This window comes from Hippocampus bargibanti, linkage group LG08, assembly GCF_051943395.1.
Source record: "Hippocampus bargibanti isolate YZ-2025 linkage group LG08, ASM5194339v1, whole genome shotgun sequence".
In the NCBI taxonomy this organism is placed as follows: Eukaryota; Metazoa; Chordata; class Actinopteri; order Syngnathiformes; family Syngnathidae; genus Hippocampus; species Hippocampus bargibanti.
Genome location: NC_142741.1, coordinates 10,517,799 through 10,543,269, shown reverse-complemented (window position 1 = coordinate 10,543,269; position 25,471 = coordinate 10,517,799). Strand labels below are relative to the sequence as shown.

The 25,471-nt window shown below is 41.3% G+C and overlaps 1 protein-coding gene and 1 long non-coding RNA gene across 4 annotated transcripts in view; one reads left to right on the top strand and one right to left on the bottom strand.

Annotated features, from left to right (window-relative positions):
• inhbb (inhibin subunit beta B) overlaps nucleotides 1-25,471 on the top strand; it is a 103,282-nt gene that overhangs the window by 15,629 nt on the left and 62,182 nt on the right. The window lies entirely within an intron of this gene.
• The window catches only part of LOC148894541 (uncharacterized), a 34,397-nt gene that overhangs the window by 7,928 nt on the left and 998 nt on the right, over nucleotides 1-25,471 (bottom strand). The window lies entirely within an intron of this gene.

The following is a 25,471-nucleotide window of genomic DNA, read 5'->3' as shown; positions in this document are numbered from 1 at the left end:
AGCGCCGATGCGTATATGTAACTGTCACGGCTTGGAATTGAAGCGGATTTACATGGGACAGGAGATGTGAGACAATCTCTTTTTTTCAATGGATGCTACAGCTTTGTGTTTGCTTTCAACATTTGGCCTGTAGCAGACCTGCATACTTAACCATGATGTCCCTGATCCACTGGTGAAAAGGACTCTTTGATCCTCTCCTCTTCTCCTCTTTAATCAGGAACTGCTGCTTACAACAAAGAGGGTGCAGAAAGTGCTTAAGATTGAATGACTGTCCGTGTCTTTTGTGTTCTCATCTCATTTTCCGTACCGCTTATTCCTCATTAGGGTCGCGGTCTGTTGTGTTGTGTAACATTATTTGTGATTTAGTTTTTTTTGTTGATTTGACTTCAAGATGGCACTGCCTTTACAGCAGTTCCTGTATTTTCTTTTGCTACTTCTTCCTTTCCTGTCCTCTTCCTTTCAGAACTTTGCTGCAGTGAAATGTAAATGTCTCCACAGTGAGATTAATAAAAACTAATAATATAATATAATATAATATAATATAATATAATATAATATAATATAATATAATATAATATAATAAAAATCTTAACTATATATATTGTGACTATTGTCACAAAATTATAAACAGATCTTTACCGAGTTTGCCCGGAAATGGGTCCAAAACAAAAGGTTGCTGCGCAAACCAGTTTTGCAAGACTTTCAAGAAATATATTTTTTTTTAAATCAGAACGGCAGCTCCTAGCCTTAATACCCCCTTTAACTTTGTTAATCTCAAAATCTATCTGGATTTTTGGGATAATGTACTGAATATTATCTCTTATGTGCAAAATCTTAAGAGTAAAAATAAAAATGCATAAAATCGTGAGCTGAACTGGGGAAGCTAATGGGGGTTGGCTCCTGTTGCATTAATAATACCACTGTATCAAATAAGTATTTCGGGTTATTCGTGTACTGAATTATTCTTGATAAATAATTAGTTTAGATTAAAACAGGTACTTTGTATGACAGTGGGCCATCACACTATGCCTGATGGAAGACTTTAAATTTACTCACATGGTTTTTTTGCGCTCAAGCTCCCCACATAATTGTTTAAGTTTCTTCTGTAAACCCTGGAGTAGGCCTCTCAGGACGAATTTTAGTCTTAATAGTGCAACCGTGCAACCATTTAATACAACCACATTGAAATCATGCGTGAGATTATCAAACTAACCTTCATAAGAAGAAACGGTCGCAGTTGCCAGATGCAATAGTTCAGAGAGCTCATTCATGGTTATACAGCTAATATTGTGGCTTTTATTATAGTCATGATGATGGCTAAGTTCTCCAATTTTACTAAGGAATGGTCAGACAGAGCAGTTGTGTACAGTAGTACTATTCCAATTGAGGTTGAAAGCCCCCGTGTAAGTACCAAATCTATACTGTAAGCAGTCTGCGTGAAACCAAAAGTATCAATTATCGTCTGAAATGCTGAAGTAAGCGGTTCCGTCCGGAGATTCAAAATTTACAATAAATTACAATACAATACATATTGAGTTATATATCGCTTTAAAAATCGCTGAAGCTGGAACAAAGTGCTTAACATAGACACCTATCATATACATGAAATAAAGCCGTCACAAACATAGTAGAAAGCACCAGGGAGTGAAACCAAGATCAAGTCTGTTTCATGCTGAGTCGAATGCCAAAGAGTACAAGTGATTTTGGAGACATGTTTTAAAGATGGGCAGCAAAGGGGCTTGCCGAATATATATATATATATATATATATATATATATATATATATATATATATATATATATATATATATATATATATATATAGTCGAAGAGAGCAATCTAATAGAATTTCAGTAGAGTAAAATGATCTGTGCTCTTTGATATTTACACATTTTCCAGTCGCAATATTAACAGGATTGCGTTCCATGATGTTCTTTGAGCAACGAAAGGGAGATTACAAATGTGAGGAAACGGATAGTTATTTCTGTGCTTTTGAATACATTGGAAGCGTTCACAGGTATCTATGACCGGACCAGATATAATCCCGAAAGGGACAGAGACAATTACTCTATGATGAGTCATCTTTCAGGGAAGATCACAAGTTTGTGATCTCTGATTGTCTCATCAGTGTGTCTTTGAAGTTGATGTCTAGCACATTGTCTAAGTTGTTAGCCTTTCACTGTTGTCTCGCCCTGATGCCTTTGGGATTAACTTCGGTGTAGTGGCTTCTGCAATACACATTCCGCCTAGTTCTCGAAGACGCCCTCCCTCCTGTTTCAGCACCCCCTGCGACCCTACTGAGGATAAAACAGTCTAAAAAATGGATGGATGGATATATCTGTATTTTCGCCTCTGATTAAAATGATTACGTTGTTTACACAGACATAATGAGCCTTGATGATTAAATACAACGGTTAAATGTGGAGAATGACGGATTATGTGACTTCTCTGTGATTGGATGCTGCCTCAAATTTTACCTCATTACAATATAAACAGTCTGTTTCTAAGCCATGGTTTTTGTTATTTAACTTTTTATTGAGTTTTTTTATTTTTTATAAATAGTTATAAAAGGGAAACCATGGTCACGTTTTAGCACATTGAACATCATCTGTTCCGTACATGAAAACAACATACATCACATCACCATGTCATTAAAATGTTTTACAATTATTGCACTTCCGCATACGCAATGTCCTGTTCACTGTGCCATATGAGAACGAAAAAGAAAGAAATAAAATAAAATACAAAATGTAATGATAAGATTAATAATGAACAAAATTAAACCAATTTAAGTGGATTGGGGTGATTAGGGTATCTTAACTACCTTTACAAGCAATTGCCGTAAAAAAAGCGGTTGCCGTAAAGGATTTCCAGGTATCCCATAGTCTCTCAAATTTCTCCTGCTCGCCTGAGACAATGAATGTAAGCTTTCATAAATTTAGCACCTTAATCCAGTTTTTGACGGTTGGGGATTCTTTTGTTAGCCATCTCCTCATGATTCCTAACAGCACAATGGTGTATATGTATTTCAGGGTGGAGTTAATGTTTAAGTCAGGTTCTAGTCCCAGATACAGGGCTTCAAAGGTTGGAGGAACCACTTTTCCAACAATCATACCCATTGTCATTCTTGTCTCTTTCCAGTACAGTGATACCTCCGTTTACGAACTTAATTGGTTCCCAGAAAGTGTATGTAAGGCAAAAAGTGTGTGTTCCAGTCATTATTTTCCCATAGGAAACCATTAAAAATGAGAATAATCAATTTCCAGGTCCCCATAAAACATAATTTTCTACTAAAGAAGCCTTAATACTACACAAAGTATACCTTATTTTACATATAATAAATGTGCTATTGTATTGTAAATAAAGAAATAAACTGTACCGTCTAATAAAGTCGTTTTATTTACCTTTGTGATGGTCGTAGATGTAGTTGCCTCTTGATGATATCCGAGTGAAGTTGCCGTGCTTTCTCGGCTATAATACCCTCACACACTGTCCCCAACTGGCTGCTTTTCATTAATCCAAATCAACAGAAGTTTTTCAACCTCTTCTATTGCCTGAGACCGTTGCTTAGACAACACAGAAACACCTTTAGCCACACATAGCAATGATCAACTTAGCATACTGTTACTGGGACGCTAAGTCACACAGCCGCCCATCTCGTTCGTGTTTTTCAATGATCTCCTTCTTCTGCTCGACCGTGATTTTCTTTTGTTTCCTCTTTGGCTTAACACTAGCCTGTGGCGGGGTGTTTTTCAGTCCCAAAAAAGCAAACGTATCCACTGCATAATAAACCATGTCTCCACTGAGTGCACTCGGTGTGTAAAAATAGTCCGGCAGCCACAGTGGCGCTGTTTGGCGGTGTGGTTTGGTGTTCTTCCGCCAAAAAGTAGTCTGCCAGCCATTGTGGCGATTCGTGTGTTTCCCGAAAACTAGTTCGTATGACAAGATTATATTCTCGCGAATTTAATGTTCGTAAAGCGAAAAGTTGTTAGCTAAAGTGTCCGTAAGCCGAGGTATCACTGTATTTGGAAATGATTCCCAAAACACATGAAAATGTTATGCTTTGTTGTTGCCACAGGATCTCCGGCAAGCTGTATTCATTCCTTGTGAATGCCCTTAGGCCGGAACTGTAATAAAATCTAACTAAGTTCTTCCACCTACATTCTCTCCAATAGAGAGTTGATGTACATTTCCATGGTTGTGCTATTATTCTTTCCCGTGCTACCTATTGAATTGGAATGGCTCCCTCTTCAGACCACTTATTCTTTAGATATGTTGTTTCTCCACCTTCCAGTCCTTGCAGCTACAGTAAAGTCTCGTTATATCGATATTCAAGGGAGTCCGAAAAAATATCGATATAACCGGGACTATCGATATATCCGATCCTGTTTGCATGTAATTTTCTCCGTGCGTGCATAGAAATAGTATCGATATAACCGGGACTATCGATATATCCGATATCGATATAACGAGACTTTACTGTATTTGTATATTTTTGATATAGTTGCTCTTTCAGGTTTGACCAGTGACGTGCAGTCAGTGGAGGCAGGTGAGGCACGGCCTCACCTGTCATCATGGAAATGCTGACATGACATTTTAAACTGTTGCCAATGAAATGGTGAATAAGCTACTCTGTAGAGTTTATATGTACAGTGAGACTTCAATTTACGAACACCTTATATTACGAACTTTTCATCTTACGAACGTCAAATTTATGAAAATTAAACCTTATAATAAGCACTATTTTCATATGACACATCCACCACGGCTGGAACACCAAAGCACGCGACCTTCGGATCTGGCGGAGTGATCTTCGGCGGAAGCACACGACCGAACAGCGCTCCAGCCGGCGCTATTTTCCACACACCCTCTCTCTGAATTCACACGTCCATCGCCTCCGAGGAACTTTTTGCAGATAATTTTACTATTACGGGACCGGAAAATAAACACCACAGGCTCATGTTCAGCCTCAGTTCAAATGTGGTGTGTTACTATGAATAAATTGAAGAAACTAACAGCTGTACACTGCTGCTCTGCTCTGTTTATTTGTCATCCAAGACTTGGGGTGCGTTCAGGTTCGAGAATAGCGCACAACTTCTTATGATCTAGGCTGTTTGGAAAGCATTGTCTAACTGAATGAGCAGGGACAAACACTTGCCAACGTTTTTGTGCTGCTACACTTGAACGCACCCCTGTCAAGATGTGATAGAAGTGATTGTGATTGGCTAAAGGATAGAGTCATGTGTCATAGTAAGCCAATCAGAGCTAGTGTTTTCACACACACCGGAACAGCGTGTCAATAGTCATGCTAAATTGTCATGTGCGCGTTGACAGCTGGGGCGGGGCCGCCGCTCGCGACACTTCAATTTCATTTCATTTCAACGAGTCACTGTCACCTCACCAGTGACATGATTACGACGAAAGTGAATGGCTGTGTCTTGTGCTGGCAAATCCAACAGTTTGCTGGCAATTCCAACAGTTTGCTGATGCCCTTGAGCAGGCATGGGCAAACTACGGCCCGCGGGCCACATACGGCCCGTTCGGCTTTTTAATCCGGCCCGCCGAACTTGTCCAAATTATAGTAAAAACAGTGTGTGATAGTCTGAAAATGTTAGCCAAGTCAGACAACTCTGAAAAGTTGCCTGCCGGCCATAAAGAAAGACGAGAAATCGCAAAAAAAAAACATTGTCGAAAAGTATATATGTTTTTCTTAAATTAAGGTGTTACTTACCACAAACCCTACGGTGCTTAATTTACGGAAAATATTCATGGCCAAAGGTTTTATTGCAGTTGTCTTTTGCCGTCTTTGTGCACAATGCGTTGTTTGCGTTGCGTTGTCTCCTACGGGCCACTGAGCGCCTTTCATAACTCTCAAGTACACTTTACAGTCATGGTTTAATGTAAATTTACTTTTTATAGCGACACAAATTTTGTTAGCTTCTTTTGAATCTTTCTTCTGGGGCTAAGTTTCTGTGCATCTACTTTGGAAAATGATGTGCAAACGCACGACTTTGCTTCGGACTTTCCCAAACGTTCTTGGGAAAGTCCGAAGCAGGAAGCAAGCTTCTGATTGGCTGCTGTGTCGAGCATGCAAATTTCAACTGTAGGTAGCCTATGTTTGTGTCACGGCACTTGAGGCTTGAGGGCAGGACTCGAGTGACGAAAGGAAAGCGGGGAGGTTGGATCCAAAATACACGGCGAGACAGATACTCGTGAACAAAAAGTCTTTACTGAGGCACGCATGCAAAAATGACAGCAGGGAGAGGTAAGTGAGAGATCGGTGACGGCATGGAAGTAGCAATGGTGGCTTTCAGAATACTCCGACGGAGACGGTATTGCGCGATCGGTAAATATAGTCAGAAGGCACAATCAAGGGAATGACAAACAGCTGTGGGAACCCAGGTGCGTGATGATGGGAGGGGCCGTCTCCAAGGAGCAGCGGAGGAGGTGACAGGAGGGGCGGGGTGCGCCCAGGGCGGCGACGAGATGTGACAGTTTGTGTGCTTGGCAACGATACACGTGTACTGTTTGCGCATGAAGGCGAGCGAGGGCGTCCGTGCCGAGTTTGTCGAGTGCGCGGTCAGGACAATCCATCCATGATTTTGCGGAGTTTAACACAAGTAGATATTATTGAGTTTGAGTATTTTGTTGTGTAACAATATGTATTGAATGTTGAATGTGAGTCCTTTTTTCAATAAATGTTGATTTCTTTAACTTTCCACTTTCGATTGAAACTTATAAAAAACAGATGCAATCTTGATAAATCACAGTGCGTATGTTATTTTAATCTATTTACATTTCCTCCTCCCAGTATCTGCAAAATAGTATGTAAATGCCATATCTTGCATATTCCTTGAGACAAATTTATGAACTGATAAGGACTTTTTCACATTTGAAAGACTGTTAATAAATCAATCAAAAAACATCCCTTTCATCCCTTTGCTGATGTGAAATGTAAATTTCTCCACTGTGAGACTAATAAAGGCAAATCTAATCCAAATTGGGTTGTAGAGTTCTTACTGTGCTATGAGGTTTGCACACACGAGATTTAAAGGACAACCGACATCACTTTTTTGTTTCCTAACTGACATCAGAAAATGTTTTATAGCATCTAAAATACCCAAAACATGCAGTATGATATTTTTAGTCAAATGAAAAACACCAATAAAAATGACTTGGAAAAAATAGAAACCGGAAGTGGCCAGTTTCAGAAGGTCCTGCCCCCTTGTTCGTGGTGTCACGCCAAGACGTCTTGCCTTTCTCGAGAATCAAAACAATGGCTTCAGATTCTGAGAAGATGCTTTCTTGTTACTCATCCAGTTATGAATATGATTGAAATTGTTCTGAAGAGGAAAGCATACATATTTGCAATCGATTAAAGAATTTATTCCGTGTCATTTTGAAGCATCGGGGGGGGGGGGGGGGGGGGGGGGGGGGGGGGATTGTCGCACCCAAAAAAGGCAGAAGATGGCGACAATCTTCCGTGTGGAAATAGCTCAAGATTTTTGTCACAACACACAAGGATTTACCATCGCGTTATTTATGTGTTTTCCGTCTAATTTCTCCATCAACACGGATCAACACGAAGTTTTCAGACCAAATAAAGTACCGCAAAATACATTGCGTGATCAAAGGACTGCTACAGTGTGTCCCTTCTCGGTCAGGGGCATTCCTTCAGTGAAGTGACGTGAGAACTCGTCACCAACTCAAAAACAAGTCTTCCGGAAAATTCAGCGCGAGTCTTAAAACGTAAAATATAGCTATATGCGGTGGAATCTTTGTAAAATACACTCAATAGAAGTCATTTGAAGCGATTTGACAAATTATGGACACAACTTTTCTGGAGACGTCGGTTGTCCTTTAATGCTTTAGTATATCCGGCCCAAACATTCCCTTCATGGAGCTCCTGGCCCGGCCCCTCCGGAGACCATACGAGTACTTCAGGGTGTGCTGCCTGAGGCCAACGACAAGATCCCTGGTGTGGTGGACACCATCCATCGCCTCGGCCCGAGACGCCCAGACAGCTCCAGGAGTCGCCCTATAATGATCCAGTTTGCCTTCAGTATCCACAAAGAAGCCATCCGGGCAGCAGCAAAAGCGGGTAACTCCTTCCTCCAGGTTAAAGGTCTTCGGCTGTCCCTTGATTTCCCACCAGAGATATGTGACAGGAGGCGTCTGTTGTGGCCCCAAGTGGACAAGGCCCGAAAGGAACATAAACTGGCCAATTTTGTGGGAGGCCGTGCCTTTGTGGATGGGGTTGAGATCTTCCCGTCCTGATATTTAGGAGGTCCTGACTGACTTAACCTCTAAGTATCCTCCAATACCTGTAAATAATTTTGATTTACCAGGCTGTTAAGCTAATAGTATTAAAATAATTTTAAAAAATAATTAAAAAAATAAAGCAGTTGCTCTCGAAATGGAAATTGAATGTTCTACACCAGGGGTCACCAACGCGGTGCCCGCGGGCACCAGGTCGCCCCTAAGGACCACATGAGTCGCCCGCAAGCCTGTTCTAAAAATAGCTCAAATAATGCCACTGAACACTGTGTTGCTTCGGTAAATGATACAACTTCTGGATAGAGTTGAGGTTCTTTATTACGACGGCTGTGTTGGTTGGAGGGAGAAGGCAATTGACATGTGTGGCTCTCGTAGGCTCTCATCAGACTGACTTGCAGTAGCGCGCATGCTACTTTGATCTAAAGCCAGGCATCACTAGTAGAACATGCAAATACAATTTGCTCATATCATTACATCTCCCTTTCTTAATTGAATTCTTTACTTTTAACAAATGTAATGAATTTAGTTATGTCAGTAATTAGCAAACGTAAACTTGAATAAAGTCTTCCTAAATTTTGCAACAATAAATGAAACATTCACATGAAACATTCACATCATTTTTTTCACCAGGATCACTTAGAAAAACATGTTAAATGGTTTCAATCAGTCTCTCCGGTGGTCTCACTTTCCTTGAGGATTTTCGGATAGCATGTCCTGGATTTAGAGGTGTTACAACAGTCTCTGTTACAGTCTCTGTTCGTTGACTTGCTATGGTTGGTTCTTTGAGAAGATCTCACAGGTTTCTTCTTAAAACAGCACCTTCCTCTGTCTGAATAATTGTATGACCTTGGTTGGACCTGACGCAGAACAGTTCCTTTCTGTGACCATGTGTCTGTTTTGTCTTTGTACCGTACTTGGTCACCGGTGTGTAGTTCAGGTAGGTTCCGTGTTCCTCTGTTATGGTAGAACTTTTGTTTTTGTTTCTGTTGTTCTTTGATGTTCCTCACTTTCTCCCCTTCCTTTGTCTTTAGCAGGTTTTCCGGGATGGGTAAGTTGGATCTCAGCACGCGTCCCATGAGTAGCTGGGCCGGGGACATACCACACTCGAGCGGCGTTGTGCGATACACCAGCAAGCTCTGTTAGAAATCCGTTCCACTGTCTGTTGCCTTGTACATCAGTCTTTTCACAGTCTTGACAGAACTTTCCACCAACCCATTGGATTGTGGAAAATGTGGACTTGCGGTTATGTGTTTAAAGTCCCACTCCTTCGCAAATTTTCTGAACTTCTCATTGGCGAATTGTGGACCGTTATCAGAAAACACTTGGTTTGCAATCCCATTTCGAGAAAATATGGCCTTCATGCATGTTATCACTGCTTCTGCTGTTGTAGCTTGCAGTCTGCAAACTTCTGGATACAGGGAGTAGTAGTCTGTGACCAAAAGATAATCTTTACCTTGACACGAAAACAGGTCAGCATCCACATTCTGGTATGGTCTTTCTGGTGTTTGGTGTGGGTGTAGTGGTTCTGCCGGTTAATTTGCTTGATATTTGAGGCAAATTGTACATCTCGACACTTGATCTGTGATGTCTTGATTCATTCTAGGGCAGAACATCAGTTGTCGTGCTCTTTTCTTGCACTTTACAATTCCAAGATGTCCTTCATGAATTTTTTTGAGCATTTCACTTCTCAGTCTTTGGAACGACAATCTTACTTCCTTTGTATATGGTGTCATCCACTACAGATAACTCCATCCTGTAGTTCCAATATTCCGCTGCATCTGGTGAACAATTTTGTTTCACTTCGGGCCATCCATTTTTGATGAGTTGTTTCAATTGTTTCAGTGTCTCATCTTTGTTTGTTTCCATCCGTATAATCTCCATCTTTGCATCTGCAACTGGCAATGCACTGGTGATCATGTGTACGTAAGCTTCGACTTCTTCATCCAGCTTAGCCTTCGAGTGCTCCTTCGGGTCAACAGCTCTGGATAGAGTGTCAGCTGTATACATCAGTTTTCCAGGGGTGTATGCGACCTTCAATGAGTAACGTTGTAGCCTGATCATCATTCGCTGTATACGGAGTGGACAGTCATTTAGTGGCTTTTGAAACAATGCTATTAAGGGCTTGTGATCAGTCTCCACACTGATTTCTTGTCCTGACACAAATTGATGAAATCTCTCACAGGCATACGTGATGCTGAGCAGTTCTTTTTCAATCTGTGCATAACGTTTTTCCGGATCCGTCATCGAACGCGATGCATATGCTACGGGTTGCCAGTCTTCATGTTTCTGTAGAAGTACTGCATCAAGCCCACTCTGTGATGCAGCCGATGATATTTTGATTGTTTTTTCTGGATCATAGAATTTCAGTACTGGTTCCTCTGTGAGCAGCTTCCTCAGTTCATTCCATGCCTTTTCATGCTCATTATTCCATTGCCATTCTATCTTCTTCTCAGTTAGTTGTCTCAGTGGGGCCATCTTTTCTGACAGGTTGGGTATAAATTTTCCCATGAAAGTGATCATCTCATTAAACCGTTGCACATCTTTTTTGCATTGTGGCCTTGGCATGTTTTCTATAGCAGACACTTTTCGTGGGTCTGGTCTGATACCTTCACTGCTTAGGATATCTCCCAGAAATGTCAATTCTGTTGCGCCTAGATGACATTTCTCTTTATTCAGCTTCAGATTTGCTTTTCTTGTTGCTTCTAGCACAGCTTTCAGTCTCTCGTCATGTTGAGCTCTGGTGGCACCCCAAATGATGATGTCATCCATCGAGGTATCAACTCCTTCCAAGTGCTCATATATCATGTTGATTGTTTTGTGATAAACTTCAGGAGCTGAAGCAATTCCAAAAGGTAGTCTTAGGAATCTGTATCTTCCAAACGGAGTGTTGAAAGTACATAGTTTGGAACTTGGCTCATCCAGCTTCATTTGCCAAAATCCTGAAGAAGCATCTAGCTTGCTGAAATACTTTGCCTTTGAAAACTGTGCCATAATCTCTTCACGAGTACGTAGCTTGAAGTGTTCTCTCTTGATGGCTCTGTTTAGATCTCTGGGATCCAGGCATATTCTGAGTTTTCCATTCTTTTTGTCCACGACAACAAGGGAACTGACCCAGTCAGTCGGCTCATCAATTTTCTTTATCTGATTTTAGCTGCTTTTGAAGAGCAAACGGGACTTTCCTGCATGGATGTATGACTGGTGGCACACTTTTGTCCACTCTGATTGTGTGTTCTCCTAGTAGGCAGCCTAACCCTTGAAACAAGTCTTTGTACCGCTCCATCAGTTGATCATTTGATGTCTCTTTTTGTCTATCCACAACAAAAACTCTCTTCACTAGGTGTAGTCTCTCACATGCCGACAATCCTAGTAGACCCTGCACATCCCTTGGAACTATGATGAAAGATAGCGTATGTAATTGGCCTTTATGTGTCACATTCACAATGCATTTTCCTTTCATTGGTATGACTGAACCCGCATAAGCTGTTACTTTCATATTTGCTTCATGTATTTTTGGTCTCGGCCTGATCTTCATGAAATCAGTCTCTGAAATGACATTCACATTGGCTCCAGTATCCAATTTGAATTTTAGATGAATGTTGTTCACTTTCAGCGTAGTGATCCAATCTCTTTCTTCTCTTTCATCTTTTACAGCATTCACATAAAGTTCCTCCACTTCATAATAATAATCATAAATAATAATCTACTGCATCTACCTTGCCTTTCATGTCTTGGTTCCTGCAGCAACGAGCATAGTGATTTGCTTTGTCGCAGTTTTTACATATTTTCCCATATGCTGGACACTGCTTTGGGGGATGTTGCGTACCACAACGAGTACAAGATTTTTGTTTGAGTATCCTATTTTTGTTGGGTTGTCTCACTCTTGCTTTGATCTCAGCAGTCTTGTTTTTGTTGAATCTGTGTGCATTTCTTTCCACTGCATCCACATTGCAGCTAGAATCATTTAGCAACTCTTTAGCCTGTGATTTAACAGTCTCAGCGGCTCTACACAGTGCTAAGGCTTTTTCCAGGTCCAGATCTGATTCTCTGAGTAGCCTTTCTCTCAGTTTATTATCTGTAATGCCACACACTATTCTGTCTTTGATCAGTGATTCTGTTAATCCACCGAACTCACAGGTCTTTGATCTGTTTCTCAGCTCATTTGCATATTGGTCAATAGTTACTCCAGCTGTCTGTACACATGTGAAGAATCTGTGCCTTTCAAACGTCACATTGCGTTTCGGAATGCAGTAAGCTTCAAACTTTTCCATTATTTTTGACAGCTTCATCTTGTCATCCTCAGCATCAAATGTGAAGTTATTGTAGACCTCTAGAGCTTCCTCTCCCACAACGTGCAAAAACATGGATGCTTTCATCTTTGAATGGCTTTCATCAGCTCCAATTGCAGACAAATACTGTTCAAAACGTTGCTTAAATCTCTTCCAATTGTCAGCCACGTTACCTGTTAGCTGCAGAGCTGTGGGTGGACGTAAAGCTTCCATTTCTGCCGTTTTCTGCCGTGGGTTGTGCTCCATGTCCTTCCTCTGTGGAATCTTCCGTTCCAAGTCCTTTTATCGTCCTCTTGTCTTCCAGACCAATTCTGACACCATGTGTTGCTTTGTGTAAGCGGGTTCGGTAAATGATACAACTTCTGGATAGAGTTGAGGTTAGACTGATTGAAACCATTTAACATGTTTTTCTAAGTGATCATGGTGAAAAAAAATGAGGTGAATGTGTCCGGTTAAAACTTCGTTTGTCTTTCCTGGTTCGCGCATTGTCTGGAGTTCACTTGATAAAAATATCAGCAAGTACAATAGATGGTGAACAAAAGACTACTTTATTCTAATGAGACAGAGAAAGCACTTCTCGTCTCGGTGGGACGAAGACATGAGCACAAGCAAAAGAGCAAAAGAGCAAAAGAGCAAAAGAGCAAAAGAGCAAAAGAGAACGAGCTCCCGCTCCGACAAGTTTTTAAACATACAGAGTGGCGATCTGTTGTCCAATCAGTTGCGAACAAGTCGACCTTTCCCGTCCAATCGGTTACGAGCAACTCAGTGTTGGGCGGGTCTCAGATTGAAGTTGGAGCTGTTGCTTTTTCTCCACGACTATTGACTAATAAGACTGATAGTTTTATTTAACTAAATTAGACTGAAATTAAACGTGCACAATTCATAATATATACTAAGCTAAACATGAAAAAACATATGTTTACTTAATCTAAACATGAAATAACGTAATATGTTTACTAATGTGCATAAACACTCTATCATTCCCTCCTGTTGTACATTTAAACATCAGTTCATACATTTCCAAAAGATTTCATGCATGCACGTCATACTAATTGCACAGGGAACCATTCTAATCTCATCTATCCAACGTCTAATATTATTTAACTTACCATGGAGAAGGCGAAAAACCTCTAGCACAATTTTGCTGCTGTGATATATAACCTCTCCATTTTTGAGGGTTTTTAATGAGGAAAACTCCTTCTCGGCTCTCGTTTTCTTTTTTTGCTTTTGTTCTTTGGAGCAACCACTCTCTGGCCATGGTGTACTATCCCTAGCTACAACACTGGGTCCCCTTCACGCATTTGTTGATACAAAACCTTCGCGTAATTCACCTGGGAATTAGTTATCATATTCATTAGCATTGTTCTTAAGCATGGAATAATACAACCAATGACTAAGAAAATAAGTACAATCACAATTGCGAATGGGATAAACATTCTGAGCAAAGTCTTATACCAAGATCCCCCAAAGAGCCCGTCAAAGATCCACGGTTGATCAGGCCGGTGATCCTTGGCCATGGCATCTCTGAGATCCCTGACAACAGACAGAGCATCAGTCATGTTTATGGAATTCACTTCTTCGGGTATGTACGTACAACAAGTATCACCCACCATAGCACAGACGCCCCCTTGTGGCGCTGTCAAAAGGTCCAAAACCATTCTATTTTGCAGCACCATTTGTCTAATTGCTGCAATTTCAGTGTTTTGCATTTCATCTACTTCCAAACTGGCGTTTACAAACACTTGAAACCTGTAGTCAATTGTTTCAATTCGTAGCATGTTTTTAGCGACTCCATTTTGTGGAAAAAGAGCTAACATTACCTTACTTCCCGTGCTATGGTGTTTGAATTGTTCTGGAACATCAGTTCCCCAGATCGAATCGTGGGGCTTAAACGACACTCTTCTTTTCACATGATGGTGTGCTGGACGACTGGTAACGATGAAAGTATTGTCAGTCACAGTAACAGGTGCGCACATACCGTAGGCTTTCGGAGGAATAAAAGAATATACTTTCCAACCACATAACCACCAAAGATGTGAAGATACAGGTAAAATGGTGACATTGGTGTTTAACGGTAGCACGTATAAACATCTATTCTCATCTATAAAACCTAGATTTTGACCTGTACCGTACATTGCAACGCATACTGGTAATCGCAATCCGCTCTCGGTCATAACCTGATTTTCAGTTTCCAAAATGGTATCCAAACTTGGAACAATCTCTCCTCTCGAAGCATTGCGAAGAACTGGAAAATGTTGATCAGGTTTATGCGAAGATATTAACATATACGCAGCTCGAGCCATTTTATCTCCAAATACCTTTGAATGCACTCTTTGTTGCGTTACAGAATGTGGCATAAAAGAACAAACATAGCAATTACTTTTCCTATTTTGTTTAGCAATTAATGTAGCATAACGATACCACGTGTTTGATAACAACGGATTCCAGTCATGTTTTTCTCCTGCAAATGGTTGATATAATGCGTCCATGACATCTGAATTTTGGGCTTTTTTGTCAGGTGTTTCCATCCAGGCTGTCGGTTTGATGTGCGGTTTGCGCTGGAAAGGCGATGTCACGACTGGTGTTGTCAAAGATGACAACATGCATATAGTTACAGGAAAACCAGTGTGATGTTCACGAAAATCAGGACAGAGTCTCAAGTCCATGCATCCTGCAACCTTGTAGGTTACGATAACGAGTTGGATATCTGTCATTGTGCCAGTTCCAGTTCCTAACCAGTTCCCTTGAGTTATCTTTCTGACAATTCGTTTTGCTTCTTGGGCACAGCTATTTTGAACCCATTTTGTTTTGGGCTCAGAATGGACCACAACGGAGTCCCAACCAGTGGTCCAAGTCTTCCCTGACTTGATACGAGCGTACCAAGAACCATGAGGGTAATCACTTCCCGTTTGTCGTGCTTCGTTCCTGAGGATGTTAAGAGGAAATGAGATGATTCCTGCATCTTGTAGTGGCAAGCAGGCTACAGGATGTGCCATGCTAGGGCACTTTTCTGTCATCGTTGGTTGCAATGGTGGAGTTTGGCAGGCTGATGGAATGGGAGGCTTTACGTGCGTCATCTGGATTGCCTCCACTAATTCATACAGCAAGATGATGTGGACCAAACCCATGGCTATTGAGTGGTTTGGCTCCGTCTCTCTTCCACCTGCTCCGGATCTGGTTGGTGAACGATTTTGCAGTGGCTTTGATGCACCCAGGTGGACCTCTCGGCGATTTTGATGGCAGTTGGCGTGGTTATCAGCACGGTGAATGGCCCCTCCGACTTTGGTGCAGACCTTGATCAGCGCCTTCGGGGAGCCCAGCAGCCTCTCTGTTCCTGCAAAGGGAACACAGGACTGCGGCAGTACACGTGCTGTGGACCTCTTTGTTGTTGTACAACATTTCACACAACCATTTTGCCAACAAAGCGCCTGGATCTGAATTATTCTTTTAGAATAAAATGCAACTGGTCTCAGCTTTTGTCCATGCTTTTGTAACAGGACTGAAGTCATGTATTTGTCTTTGCAGTCAACTGTTTGAACAAAAGGTTTGTCATAGTCAGGTAAAGCTAAGACGCTAGTGTTTGCTATCAAATTTTTTAATTCTGTAAATGCTTTACTGCCCTCTTCGGTCCACTGAATAGAGTCTTTCAGTGCCATTTCGTCTTGGTATATAAGTGTCAACAATGGTTGGGTAACCTGTGCATAATGCGGAATCCAAGTTCTGCAATAATTGCACAGTCCCAAAAACGTCATCATCTGTTTTTTCGTCTTAGGTCGAGGAACCTGCAAAATTGTCTGTTTTCTCTTAGTTGTCAACTCTCTTCCCTTTCTTGACAAAAGATGTCCTAAGAAAACTACTTCTTGTTGACAGAACTGCAATTTATCCAAAGAAGCTTTGTTACCTGTATTCGCTAAATACTGGAACAAAGCTATTGATACAGTCTTGTTGTCATCTGCAGTCGGTGAAGCAATTAAGATGTTGTCAACATACAAAAGAATCTGAGAAGATTCAGGATGTTTAAAATCAGCAATACACGAAGACATTTCCTGTGAAAAAATTGTAGGACTATCTGTAAACCCTTGTGGTAATCTTGTATATGTATATTTTTTCCCATTAAATGTAAATCCGAACCAATGACGTGAATTTTTGTGTAACGGAATGGAGAAAAAGGCATTGCTCAAATCAATCACTGTAAACCATTTTTTGTCAGGTTTTAAACTGTTCAATAATGTGTGCGGGTCTGGCACACACGGAGCACGTGATTGTATGGATTTATTTACCTGTCGTAAATCATGCACCATTCTCCAAACTCCAGATTCCACTTTTTTAACAGGAAATATCGGTGTATTACATTCACAAGTTGGGTCTTCAATCAAAATACCAGCTTTCACCATATCCCGTATTACAGGGGTGATGCCAATAATAGCGTCCTGTTTTAATGGATATTGTTTAAGTCTTGGTCGATAAGTCGTTTTAGGCAATACTTCAACTGGTTTCGCTGTTTTAAGTAAGCCCACATCAGTTTTTCCCGATGACCAAAGGGTGGCAGGGACGTCTGGAAAGTCCTCCGCCCCTAAAGTGGCCATCAGTCATAATTCTAGTGAATCGACCTTTACTGGGTCCCCCATAGCGTCAACTACGAAGGACTCCAGAAAATTCACTTTTTTGGGTTTATACCCTTCTTCTGTTGGTATTAACGCTATTTGCAATTTTTGTAACAGGTCTCTCCCCAACAAATTTATTGGACACTCTCCACTCAAGACCATAGTGACCTTGTATGGAGTTAGTCCCTCATCTAAAATTTTTATTGGTTTGGAAATCGGTAACAATGTCACTTTCCCATCTGCAGATACCACAGAAATTTGTTGTCGACTCGGAGTGACACCTGGAATGGTGTCTCTTAACACTGATCTGCATGCACCACTATCGCAAAGAAATTTGACATCCTTTTTCCCGATTTTTAGCCAATAATAAGGTTTTTCGTTTTCCGGTAAGGTTAAGGCAAACACATTAGTCAAATCCAAGATTTCAACTGGTTTTATTGATACCCATTTCTCACTGTTGTGACTGTTGTCATCAGTGTTGAAATGGGGTTCCTCACGTCAATCTGAATGTTTTGTTTTATGTCCTTCACCATATCGCGTATTATATGGTGGAGGTCTGTAAGATTTCCCATGTTTCCTTTTCGGTATAGGTTTCTTCTTGCAGTGGCGAGCAATATGCCCTACACTGCCACAATTGTAGCATCGATCATTGTGCGGCATCCGTCTCTTCATCCGATCCTGGTATAACACGTTCTCCATTATGTTACCCATGGTAGATGCCATCACATGTTCCATCGGCGAATCTGCACCATTTCCCCACTTTTTTCTCACCACTTCTTGGGCGTGTATTGCCCACTCCATGAGATCAACCAACCTTCCAGTCCGGTGTTGGACATAATGTTTGCGAATGAAATCTGTAATTTCCGGCGTCAAATTCTGCAAAAATGTTTGCTTGAATTGGTTGACATATATGGAATTCTCATCAGCAGATTCAGGAATACAGCAGTGGTTTCGAAAAACATTTTCCAAGCGTCCCCGAAAAATGTTAATATCTTCCCCACGTAACTGTCTACAATTCTGAATCAAGCCAAAGTTTGGTGTTTTCTTCCATAATGTTCGGATGTTTTCACAAACCAATCTTCGTTGGGTTGACGCTTCCTCGTACGACATATTCGTTCCCATCGATGTTTTCCCAGTAAAGTCACCTTTCACCCGATTCCAATGGTGTCCCAAGCATCTCCTGAGAACCTTAAGTGTTTCTTGTCCATTCAACTGATAAGAAGCACATAATTCCTCAAAATTCTCAGTCCAACTTTCTGCATTTTCAACAACATCACCTAGTCCTTTACACGCCTCTGCAACATCACTGTCGCCCCATGGCCGATAAACCAAGATAGTTTGATCATGTATGCTTGAAGAATTAGGATTTGCTACCTGAATGAGTGGCAAAACGTCACAGTCGCTTCCATTATTCATTTCAATTCCATTCAACTCTTCAAACGGATACAATTGTCCAGAACAATTTGCTTTGCTCCTCGTACGCGAAGAGACACAATCAGCAGCAATCTGATTTTTAATATCAGGTTGCAATCCTCGTATTCTTCCAGTAGGGGTCATAAGCGCTCCATTCTGCTGGTCTGCCCAACAGACATTTGGAGTCATCACCTGGGGGGCCCACCCAGGGGGGGCCACCCGCCCCACAGGGGTTGAACAAATGGCGTCCTCCCCCTTCTTCAGCCCTGCGGAGGAGGGGTAGAAGGAGTGGTAGGAGGGGGGTTGTCGTGGCGCCTGCTCGGGGCAGCCGCCCGCCTCTCCCCCTCGCCTCCCGTGGGGGAGCCCTGGGGATTGAAACAATGGCTGCTTTCCATTTTCCACCAACTTTTCATTGGGACGTGCAACAGACGAAGCCACAGTTTCATCGTCAGAGCTCACTTTGGAAGACATTGCAACTATCGCTTTCTCCTCTTTTTTCATTCGTTTGGCTTCCATTTCTCTCTCTCTGATTTTTGCTTGCGCAATCCAAGCTTCGCAGGCAATTATCTCGGCACGTATCTTTCCAAGAGATTTTTTCATCGCGGATGCTTCCTGAAGTTTCAATCGAAACATGATTTCCGTCAAAGGCTGTAGTTGCAATGCACCAGAGAACGTACTACAGTCCATCCACTTCTTGCAATAAAGTTCGCTACCTGGGAACTTTTTGGACATAAACTCTACGTCCCTATGAATTGGGGTCTTTTTAGAAAAAATAGCACCAATTTTCACGATTGCAACAACAAATTCCTTCTTTAGCTATCACAAGAAAGGAAGCACACCTCGCGATGTTGATTCAAACCCAAGAACAAAGGGCGTGATTCGCGCCAATCCTCAGCCAGGATGCGCGTTCACGCACACACACAAGGAATGCTCTTACGCACACACGCACACACACACACACCAACCAACGGCTCAAATGACTTCGCCCCCACCCTTTTTTCTCTCCGAGACAAAGAACTTTCTCTGTGCCACCATGCTAGCATAGACAAACCAAGTTAAGAATGTATTTTTGATCTTATTTCTTTCCTCTCGACTCAGTACTATAGCAGCTGCCCTAAAACACTTCCGCTCTTCAGAATAAAAGCGGTCCACCACACAAACTGAATCCCAGCTATCACCACCTTGTGAACAATATTCTTTCGCTGGAAAACTTCCGATTCACAATTCGGCGTGTGGATATTTCGTGCACATTAATATGCACTCCTCCACCGGCATACGTATTCTCATTTGGCCACCTTGCCTAACGAAAATCGCTCCACACCGGTCCGTACGTGAGTCAAGTGGAAGAGACCGTCTCTGGCCAAGAAGAGGTCTCACAATGCATTCAAACAATGGCTGCTAGCTAGCGCGCTACTTACTTAGTGAACTTTTGAATGCTGCCGTGTAGTCCTTCAGCCAGAACGCGAGGAGCCACAACGCCACCAGAAAGTTGTGATTCTTTCCGTCTCTCGCGCGGAGGATTGCACGAGCAGGCTTCAGTGAAGAACGAAAAAAATCTTCGTTTCTTCCGTAGGTCGAAGCCAATCAAAGAGCAGGTTTGACGCGCCTCTCAATGCGCGCCTCCCGTCAAAAATCATAAAACGGGTCAACCACCAGGAGCTTCTTTAATTCCCGTCTCGCCTCGATTGGTCACCCAGGTTGTAGTCCTCACGCAAAGGTTGACTTGGCACGGGTTTCTTGGCACCAATTAATGTCCGGTTAAAACTTCGTTTGTCTTTCCTGGTTCGCGCATTGTCTGGAGTTCACTTGATAAAAATATCAGCAAGTACAATAGATGGTGAACAAAAAACTACTTTATTCTAATGAGACAGAGAAGGCACTTCTCGTCTCGGTGGGACGAAGACATGAGCACAAGCAAAAGAGCAAAAGAGCAAAAGAGAACGAGCTCCCGCTCCGACAAGTTTTTAAACATACAGAGTGGCGATCTGTTGTCCAATCAGTTGCGAACAAGTCGACCTTTCCCGTCCAATCGGTTACGAGCAACTCAGTGTTGGGCGGGTCTCAGATTGAAGTTGGAGCTGTTGCTTTTTCTCCACGACTATTGACTAATAAGACTGATAGTTTTATTTAACTAAATTAGACTGAAATTAAACGTGCACAATTCATAATATATACTAAGCTAAACACGAAAAAACATATGTTTACTTAATCTAAACATGAAATAACGTAATATGTTTACTAATGTGCATAAACACTCTATCAGAATGTTTCATTTATTGTTGCAAAATTTAGAAAGACTTTATTGAAGTTTAAGTTTGCTAATTACTGACATAATTAAATTCATTACATTTGTTAAAAGTAAAGAATTCAATTAAGAAAGGGAGATGTAATGATATGAGCAAATCGTATTTGCATGTTCTACTCGTGATGCCTGGCTTTAGATCAAAGGAGCATGCGCGCTGCTGCAAGTCAGTCTGATGAGAGCCTCCGAGAGCCACACATGTCAATTGCCTTCTCCCTCCAACCAACACAGCCGTCCTAATAAAGAACCTCAACTCTATCCAGAAGTTGTATCATTTACCGAACCCGCTTACACAAAGGAACACCTATTGTTCTTTAAAACACATTATAAAAAACACATTAAATAAAAAGTAAAAAATTACAAAAAAATCTTCTTATTTATGTTTTGGTTTCCTCCAACCAGGGCTGTTGGCTCAATGGTAGAAGGCTCAGCTCAGAGATCCGATAGCGTGAGTTCGATTCCCGATGCCCACACTTATTTCTAAAAAAATGAGTGGGCTAGCAGACCCAGAACATCTTAGATCAAGATCAAAATGATTACTCAAAGCACCGGATTGTGTATGGCAGGGGTGATCCCCAAAAGGTGATTCTCTTTGGTTAGGTTATGTGGACATTGTTTCCCCTTATGTATATGTTCCAATCAAAATTTCAAGTCCGACTCCCCCAGATATGAATAAATAATACACTTTTTTTTTTTCCTCCAACCATACGCTTTCGCGCTTTGACTACCGACAGGCAACAATATAAAAAAACGCCTTGAAAAGTGTTTAATATAAATCAACTTTGACCTAGTATAGTTGAAAGGTCAGTAATGTGGGCATGCGTAAACCACGGAGTTTGTGGAGAGCTAGCGGGGGCAGCGAGAACGAGAGGAGTTAACCCCAAAAATGGCTGAAAAAAGAAAGAAAACGTATCATTTTCACGATGACTGGGAGGTAGAGTTTTTTTTTTACCACTGTGAAAGGATCCTGCGTGTGTATTATTTGCGGGGCGACTGTGGCGACGGCAAAGCGGCACAATGTGGAGAGACATTTCACAACGTGTCACAAAAGCTACCATGCTAACTACCGACCGGGCAGCGCACTACGAGCAGAAAAATCCCGTGAGTTAAAAGCAGCGTTGCGCAAACAGCAGTCTTTTTTCACGAGACCGGTTAAAAACTCCCAAAAAGCAACAGAAGCCTCGTTTCGAGCTACGGAATTCTTGATAAAGAAAAAGAAAGCTTTTTCAGACAGGGAGGTTGTCAAAGAAGCAATGATGTTAATTGCTAAAACTATACTTAAAGATGAGAAGTATGGAACCGATGTACTCTCCACTCTCTCCGATGTTCAACTCGGCGCAATTACAATGGTAAGAAGAGTTTCGGCGATGTCTGGGAACTTGGCAGACCAGCTCGACCGGGATCTGGCGAGATGCAGGTGGTTTAGCATCCAGTGTGACGAGTCGGTGGACAGTAGCAGTACGGCGCAGCTGATGGTCTTCATCCGGATAGCGTTTGATGATTTCTCCACCAAAGAAGAACTTCTGACAATACTACCCCTGAAGACAACTACGAGGGGAGTTGACTATAACGCGGTCAAGGAGTTTTTGGTGGAGAAAAAGGTGCCGCTGGAAAAGCTAGTATCAATGACTACATATGGGGCTCCTGCTATGGTCGGCCGACACACAGGATTCATCGCTCTCTGTAAAGGTGACTCAAACTTCCCAAACTTTCTGCATTACCACTGCATTATTCACCAGCAGGCCTTGTATGCAAAAGTGATCGGCTTTGAGCACGTAATGACTCCCGTCGTAAAGATCATTAACAGCATCCGCTCCAAAGCTAAACAGCACAGAACATTCAAGGAACTTTTGGAGGAGCTGTCAGCTGAATATGGTGACCTGCTACTACACACAGAAATACGATGGCTCAGCAGGGGACGGATTTTGCTTCGTTTTTTGTCACTTTTGGGTGAAATCAAAGAGTTCGTGCAGTCCAGAGGTGAGGACACCTCGCTGCTGGAGGACACTGAGTGGACACATGATCTTGCATTTTTGACAGACATTACTGGGAAACTGAACAGTTTGAACTGTGAGCTGCAAGGCAAATGTAAAACCATTACTGATATGATTAGTGCTTTAAATGCATTTAAAGCTAAGATAAACATTTTCTCTGTGCACTTACAGAGAAAAAAGGCGCTGCACTTTTCCTCTGTGCAGATGATGCTGAAAGACAATGCTCCTGCATCTGAGGCCTTTGACAAAGTTGCAGAAAAGTACTCTCAGGTCATACACAGAGTTGGGCAAGAGTTTGAGAACATGTTTTGTGACCTCGATCAGCTTCAGCCATGTGTGTCGTTCATTTCTAATCCTTTTATGAACGTGGACATATCATGTATTGCTGAACAGTTAAGTGCAATGTTCAGCCTGGATGCTGAACAGCTAGAGATGGAAATTGTAACACTGCAAAATGACCTCCCCCTCAAAGCCCATCAGACTGCACCAACTTTTTGGTGCTTTATTGACACAGAAAAGTACAGTGGTGTATGCACAGCAGCTATGAAGGTTGCAAGCCTGTTTGGTTCAACTTATCTTTGTGAATCAGCCTTTTCTGACATGAATTTCATCAAGAACAAACAGAACACGGCTCACTGATGCACATCTACAAGACTGACTCAGATTTGCAGTGTCAAGTTACACACCAGCGTACAACACACTGGTGAAAAGCATGCAATGCCAGGCTTCCCACTAACTGACAAAGAAACAGATAACAGATTTGGTGTCCAGTTCAAAGTGTGATATAAATTATTTAAAAATCTGACTCTTAATTTTTTACTTGCTGTAATTTTGTATTTAATTGATTCCTAGAAACACTGGATATGATGTTTTCATCCAAAGCGCTATGGACTTTGCATGCCAGGGGCGTCCTTCCCAAAGTAGTGCATGATTTGTCAAAAAATGTAAGTGGTTAGTTAAAATGAGACTTTTTCTTTTCCTACAAAAGTGATCATTTGAAAAAGTTTCGCTTAAAGAAAATATAAAATAACGTGTTGCATATTGATTTTAATCTCTTTATATATTTATTGTGAGAAATCATTCAACACGATCAGTTTCTTCACACAGAGAAATATCACTAATTATTAATAATAACATAGATTTGAAGGTAAATTGAGCAAATTGGCTATTTCTGGCAATTTATTTAAGTACGTATCAAACTGGTAGCCCTTTGCATTAATAATTCCCAAGAAGTAGCTCTTGGTTTCAAAAAGGTTGGTGACCCCTGTTCTACACGTTATAATACCCATCCTACATTATGGGATTATGTTTAAATGTAGATCTACTTTTGGTACTTCAGCAGACCTTAGTCTCTAATTCTTTTTCAATGGAGACTGTGCTTCGCCAAAAGTTTGGTGTTAGCACTTTGTTTTGAAGTGATCCCGTGCATTGCTTTTTGTTTTTTCTATATTTAGTTTTTATTAAAAAATATTGAATTTTCTTTTATTTTTTACTTTTCCTAGCTTAATTTCTCATCCCGATGTCCTTTTCCCTACTCTCCCTAAATGCCAGGGGTTTAAGGAACACCTTGAAACGCAAAGCTGTATTTTTGTTTCTCAGAAAATTTAGGTGTCATTTGTTTTTGCAAGAAGCTCATAGTACAACAAATGATGTCAGTCTCTGGAAAAGTCAATGGAAAAGAGTTTTATGGGGAGCACACAGGTCGGAAAAAGCAGCCGGAATCACAGTTCTAAAAGAAAATTTACCTGGGAAAATTATTGGTCATGTCAGTTATCCGGAAGGTCACTATATCATACGTATGTTGTCAATCTATGATAAAAAATATTATCATGATTAATATATATGGGTACAATTCACATCCTAAAAATATATTGTTGTTAGAAGAAATTGATAAAAAAGTTGATTACTGGTTAAACAAATATCCAACTGCCTATTTAATTCTGGGTGGTGATTTTAATGTAGTTATGAATAATAAACTAGATCGACTTCCACCACCAAGCCAAGCAGTCTCTAATCTATACCTCATCACCGTCATGGAGAAATACAACCTATATGATGTTTTCAGAGAAAAATTCCCCTCTCTAAAAACATATACTAGGCACTCTAAAGACCTTTCAAAACAATCTAGACTGGATTACTGGTTGATCTCTAAAACAATCTCTGCGGACCTCGTTGAAGTAGACTACCACCCAGCACGACTGTCTGATCATAAAATAATCACACTTAAGGTAACCTTGACACCAGTTATGAATATTCCTAAGGCTTTATGTTGGAAGCTGAACAATAATTTGTTCGCCCATGATGAGGTAAAGGAAAATATAAACAGGTTAATATAGTCTCATTGGGACACAGCCCTTCTTCAAAACTCCTTCAGCCCCGAGTGGGAACTTCTAAAGTACGAAATTGGTAAATACATGAGGAAATATAACAGCAACTTAGCGAAACACAGAAGAGCGGAAGAGGATGACTTGTGTGCTCAAATAATTTCTCTTTCCAGTCCATCAACAACTCTATCTGAGGATGATCACGGCAAGTTAGCAGACTACCAAAATAAACCCGATGGTATATATAGACGAAAAGCAGAGGGTGCATTTAT